Below are 6400 nucleotides of genomic sequence, written 5' to 3'. Positions count from 1 at the left end.
AAAAGAAGTGATGAACTATGATATTTGGCAGAAGAAATCTCTATGCAGCAGAACATTCATTTCAGGGTGCTGTGTGGCTTCTCTTAACTGTTTATAGTAAAATGCAAGAAGAGAGAAACAATTTAAAAATGGAATTTATCATCAAAAGGGAAGCATAATATAAAGATAGGGAAAATTCTCAGCCTGGCCAAGTAAAGAATAAAAAAATACATTTAGGAGAAAAAATAACAAGGATGTGACCAAGCTACCTTTAGTAACAAGATTAGTAGGAAGAGAAGGGAGCCAGGTGCCATTCATCAAGACAATGGACGAATCACCCTGAAGGCATTGCTGATAATTTTTAGGCTGTGCCTCCCACCACAAGCCCAGAGTGCTAGGACCTTGAGGGCAGAAGAGTTTGGGGAGAAGGCCTGGGGAACCCATCAGAGCTGAGGACTCACCGTGCAGAGTTTCAGATGCAGTACTCTTTGCTGCCCCAGCTGTAGCTCAAGTGGGCCCAAGTGTGGCTCAGGGCATTGCTCCAGGCCACTCAAGCAGTGAGCCTTGCTGGTGTCCGCATGGTGCTAATTGTACAGGAGTGCAGAATGCAAGAACTGTGGTGGCAGGGCTTCATTCGTCTGGATTTTAAAGGCTGCCTCAGAGAGCCTAGGGACCCAGGCAGACACCTGCCCCAGGGGCAGAGCCATGGCAGAGAGTACCCATTAGGGCAATGCCTAGTGGAGCCACTCCTCAGGGAGTGAGGCCACCCCAAGACCCCAGAACTGTAGAGCCACTAGTATGCAGTGTCAGCTTGTGAGAGCCACAGGCATGCCATTTCAATGCATACCCAAGGCTTCCCAGGGCCTTGGGTATCCAAACCCCACTCCACTGTGTCCAGGTGGTGGGACATGGTGTCAACAAAGATCCAGCCTTAAGATTTAATGTTGTTTGCCCTGTTGGGTTTTGGACTTACTTGGGTCCTGTTAATCGTTTCTTCTTTCCTATTTCTCCCTTTTGGGAAAGGAATGTCTATCCTATATCTGTTCCATCATCATATTTTGGAAGTAAATAATTTGTTTGATTTCACAGATCACAGCTGGAGGGAAATTTACCTCAAGATGAATTACACTTTGAGTCTCATCCATATGTGATTTAGGTGAGACTCTGGATTTGTTTTTGTTTTGAGACGGAGTTTTGCTCTTGTTGCCCAGGCCGGGGTGCAATGGCACGATCTCGGCTCACCGCAACCTCCACCTCCAGGGTTCAAGCGATTCTCCTGCCTCAGCCTCCCTAATAACTGGGATCACAGCCATGCACCACCACGTCCGGCTGATTTTGTATTTTTAGTAGAAACAGGGTTTCTCCATGTTAGTCAGGCGCCTCCACGTAGAGAATTCATTCTAAATGAATCCTACCATCTCCCTTAATTAGATAATCCTCCAAGGCTAATAATGGTCAGAAATCTTCTGCATAGAAGGTAGTGGTACAGAGCGGGAAAAGGGGTGAAAGGTATTGTGGTGCTTTTTACATTTTATTTTAGAACTTTTTTTTTTTCTTTTTGAAACAGTTTCCCTCTTATTGCCCAGGCTGGAGTGCAATGGCGCTATCTCAGCTCACCGAAACCTTTGACTCCTGGGTTCAAGGCGTTCTCCTGCTTCAGACTCCTGAGTAGCTGGCATTAAGGGCATGTGTCACCATGCCTGGCTAATTTTGTATTTTTAGTAGAGATGGGGTTTCTCCATGTTGGTCAGGCTCATCTTGAACTCCCGACCTCAGGTGATCCGCTCACCTCAGCTTCCCAAAGTGCTGGGATTACAGGCGTGAGCCACCGCACCTGGCCTATTTTAGAACATTCTTAAACATTTATTTTGAAAAAGGCTAGTCTGGTCAGGTGCAGTGGCTCACACCTGTAATCCCAGCACTTTGGGAGGCCAAGGTGGGTGGATCACAAGGTCAGGAGTTTGAGACCATCCTAGCCAACACAGTGAAACCCCATCTCTACTAAAAATGCAAAAATTAGCTGGGTGTAGTGGCACGTGCCTGTAGTCCCAGCTACTTGGGAGGCTGAGGTGGGAGAGTCACTTGAACCTGGAGGCAGAGGTTGCAGTGAGCCAAGACCACACCATTGCACTCCAGCCTGGGTGGCAGAGTGAGATTCTGTCTCAAAAATAAAAATAAAAATAAAAATTGCTAGTCAAGTGGAGCAGTGAGAGTAGAGAAAGAACAAAGAAATCTGAAGAAATCTGTAATTGGTTGTGATCAATTAGTTGTAAATACCGCTGAACTTGGACCAGCCAAGGCATTTTGTGGATCCTGATGTATTAGTTATATATTGATGTCTAATAAGTTATCCCAAAATTTAGTGGCTTAAAACAAGACACAGCCAGGCATGGTGGCTCACGTCTATAATCTTAGCACTTTGGGAGGCTGAGATAGGTGGATCACCTGAGGTCAGGAGTTCCAGACCAGCCTGACCAACATGGCGAAAACCCGTCTCTGCTAAAAATACAAAGTTAGCTGGGTATGGTGGCAGGCGCCTATAGTCCCAGCTACTCAGGAGGCTGAGACAGGAGAATGGCTTGAACCTGGGAGGCAGAGGTTGCCGTGAGCCGAGATTGTGCCAATGCACTCCAGCCTGGGTGACAGAGTGAGACTCCATCTCAGAAACCAACAAAAACAACTACAAACAAGCCATATTTACTATCCTACATAGTTTCTGTGGATTAGAAATTTGTGAACAGCTTAGCTCAGTGGTTCTAGCTCAGGATTGCTTTCGAAGCTGCAATCAAGATGTCAGCCAGAGCGGCAGTCATCTGAAGGCCTGCCTAGGGCTGGAGGATCCACTTCCAAGGTGGATCATTACTTGACTGGCAACTTGGTGCTCGTTTGTTGGTGGAAGGCTTGCCTCAGTTCTTCTTTATGTGGGCTCTCCACATGGACTGCTTTAGTGACCCCATGACATATACATGGCTTTCCTTAGAGCAAGTGACCCAAAAGAGGCCAAGGTAGACACTGCAATCAGTGTCACACACTGACACTTCCACAATATCCCATTGGTTACTTGGGTCAAGTTTATTCAGCGTGGGAAGGGATGACAATAGGAGGGCTGTCTTGGAGGCCACCACATTTTGTTGTATAAAATCTTCATGATATTTCATATTAATACTCTAATGACTGAGAATTTATGCTTAATAGAAAATAATAGCTTATAGATATGAGGCATCTGGTTTGATTTTATTTAATCTTTAAAACAATGGTGTAAGGTAGGTGCTTTTAATACCCCTTTCCACAGATAAGGATGTTGAGGAACAGATAAATAACTTGTCCAAATGTTCACCCAGTAAGTGCAGGGCCAGGTTCTAAATCCAAGTTCTAAACTGCTAAGATTCAGGGTAATTTGTTACATAGCAATGGATAACTAATACCGTAATTGTCTCAAACTGCTACACATCTGATTTTAAAGGTTGTCTAGCCTCATGCAGATCCCCAAATACTTTATCACAAAATACCGAAAAAGGAGGTTAGGGTGGTTTCAGTTGGAAATTAGGGACTATTGTCAACTTTACTTTGATATTGAAGGTCTGTAACCACAGTGGTTTCAGGATAAAGTAATTCACAGACTGCTATTAGTTAATAGAGCCAAGGGGCTATAACATGCACTCCTGTCTTGGATTTTCTCCTAATATATTTCTCAGCTGACCCCTTTTTTTTTTTTTTTTTTTTTTTTTGAGACAGAGTCTATTGCTCTGTTGCCCTGGCTGGAGTGCAGGAGTGGAGTGCAGTGGCATGATCATAGCTCACTGTAGCCTTGACCTCCTGGGCTCAAGCGATCCTCTTACGTCAGCCTCCCAAATAGCTGGGACCACAGGCACGCACCACCATACCTGGCAAATTTTTTAGATTTTTTCTAGAGATGAGGTCTCACTATATTGCCCAGGCTGTTTTCAAGCAATCCTCCTGCCTTGGCCTCCCAAAGTGCTGTGATTATAGGCATGAGTCACCACACCCAGGCTCAGCCGACCTACTGACCACTTGCCAAGATACCCAGTACAACAGATTGTTCATTGTTTATATTCTAATAGTAAACATTTATTGAGTACTTATTACGTGCCAGGTGCTATTCTAAGTGATTTATGTATACCCAATCATTTATTTTTATTCCCATCTTATAGATGATAGAACAGAGGCACCAAAAGGTTAAACCAGGGCTCACAATCATTAAGTGTTAAAGTTCAAATTTGCATCAAGTAAACTGACTCACTATTAACCATTGCGTTAGAGGTTAACACAGTAAGGCAGAAGTTCCAAAAACTCTAGGAGAAGACAGAAGGGTTTCAAGGGCTATGACCTACCAAGTAAAAGGCAAAAAAATCAGAAGCAAGTTAAATTTATCTTTCTCCTGATAATGTTCTTTCAACTCTCAGAGGCTGAATTTGCTAGGAAATTATAAAATGTTGTTTAGGGTTAGAACTCTTTTTTCTCTCACCTCCTTAAATAAGCTTGTTCAGAAAGTCCATTTGAAACTTACACTGGAACTTTCTGTACCCTAGTTTCTATATTGCCTAGCTAGGCCACAAAACAAAAAAAATTCTAAGGTTCTATCAGCCATTTAGATCTCAGTCATCTTTTTAGTCATACTAGAACTCACAAAGTCCTCTTAACTGAAAGGGCTCCTGGCCTACCATCAAAATGCTCATGTGTTAGGCTTTATATCTGGATTAAAGTAAAGTCAGCAAGAACTGGTCTCAGAGGAATTCCTTCCTCCAGAACAGAGGCAATGTGTGAGATTTAAGAACTCAGGCCTTCGCATCTGGCAGACCTTTCAATTTGAATCTTAGCTCACTCTTTGACATAGAGCAAGAAACAGAGTCTCAAATGTAAATCAGGAAACAACAGGACCAGAGCTAATGCACAGGAAGCACCTCGCATTGTAGAAGGCACTCAATAGCTGCTTGGTATAGAGTAAATACATGCTTGGTTTTGCGTAAATAAATACTTGGTATTGAAACGATTATTTCAGTCATTGATCTGTGCACAAGAAAATTGTGCATCATAAACATTTTACTCTTGAGCAAACATCGATTATTAAAAACATATGTTCAAATTCATTATCCATTCTATTTAATTAAATGCTTGAGGCGCTTGGGGAGCTTACATTTGTGATTTAAGTCTGCGTGGTTTTCAAATGTATCTTTCGGAAGAGATTAAGACACTGCAATTTTAAGCAGGGCAGTGTGGCTCACGCCTGTAATCCCAGCACTTTGGGAGGCTGAGGTGGGCAGATCCCTTGATGCCAGGAGTTCAAGACCAGCCTGGGCAACAAAGCGAGACACTGCCTCTATAAAAAACATTTTTTTTAATTAAAAAAAGTGCAATTTGAACACATGTCAATATAAGATTACCTTTTAATTCAAATGTGTAGATATCTATTGTGCTGGAATCAGGTGGGCAGCAGGTGATCTCACTCGTGGCATCTTGGTGTTCTGCGATGTGGCACATCCACTTCTTAAATGCAGATTATTGCACTGTAATAAAAATCCTCCATGTTCAGTGCTTTCATTGTGTATAATTGTGTAAACTGTAGACAAAAAATATTCCTGAATTTGTGTGTGTGTGTTTATGTGTGTGTGCGGATCAATCCGAGATGGTTGTTAAAGCTCGAAAGCGAGCTTAACCTCTAGACTCGCCTCTCCTCCGAGGTCCAGCCAAGGTGGACTCGCACCGTCGCAAGACGGGCCAGGCCGTGGCAATGAAGAAAAAGGCAGTCTTGGTGCTAGGGACCCAGTTGTTCTCCGTCCCGCCCCTGCCTGACAGCCCCGCCCCGCCCCGCCCCGCCCCGGGTCACGCCCCACCCTGGCCCCGCCCCCAACAGTACTGCTTGCATCTCCCGTGAGCCTCTTCGACTGTCACTCTTTGGAAAAAAAGTGACGTCTGCACTGAGGTGGCCGCTAAAGTGCGAATCGCGACGGGTGGTGGCCGTTGGGTCCCGGCGGGAGGCGGGGTTTCCGCTCCCTGGGGCGCACGTCAGTCAGGAGGCGGAAGCTCAGCGGGGGCGGGAAGGTTGTAGTGCGGTGAGTTGAGCTCCTTTTGCTTAAGTGGTCGCGCCCCCTTTAAGAGCCGCGATTGGAAAGCGAGGCGGTCCCGGTGTCCTCGGGTCCCAGGTAAGTACGACAGTCTGGCGGCACCGGGGAATAGAAACGTGTGGCCCCGGTCGTAACCTGCCGCCGCTGTCTTTGTTGCTACAGGCAGCGACCTCCCCTCCGACCTTGCCACCCAACATTTCTCGCTCCTACTTGCTTCCTTCCTCTCGTTCACAGCCCTGGCCCAGTCGGCTCTGCACGCCCGCAGGCAGGGACCTTTCTGGCACGCCAGTCTAGCCCTGTCACAAGATGGCCCTGTTGTCCTCCGGTCCTAACCCGGC

General features: G+C 45.5%; 1 protein-coding gene across 4 annotated transcripts in view; it reads left to right on the top strand.

The window, feature by feature from the left end:
- Window positions 1-5946: 5946 nt before the first annotated feature.
- Window positions 5947-6400, top strand: part of INIP (INTS3 and NABP interacting protein) — a 35772-nt gene continuing 35318 nt past the window's right edge. The window contains exon 1 of one of the 4 annotated variants that reach the window (XM_007968395.3): window positions 5947-6050. The gene's annotated coding sequence lies outside the window, so the exon portion shown is untranslated. Of the gene's footprint in view, window positions 6141-6400 lie in introns of all 4 variants that reach the window. The other 3 variants (XM_037983673.2, XM_037983679.2, XM_007968394.3) reach the window with 3 other exon arrangements.

The sequence above is a fragment of the Chlorocebus sabaeus genome, chromosome 12, assembly GCF_047675955.1.
Source record: "Chlorocebus sabaeus isolate Y175 chromosome 12, mChlSab1.0.hap1, whole genome shotgun sequence".
Lineage (NCBI taxonomy): Eukaryota > Metazoa > Chordata > Mammalia > Primates > Cercopithecidae > Chlorocebus > Chlorocebus sabaeus.
The sequence above is the reverse complement of the archived record's forward strand: the minus strand, read 5'-3'. Positions and strand labels throughout refer to the sequence as shown.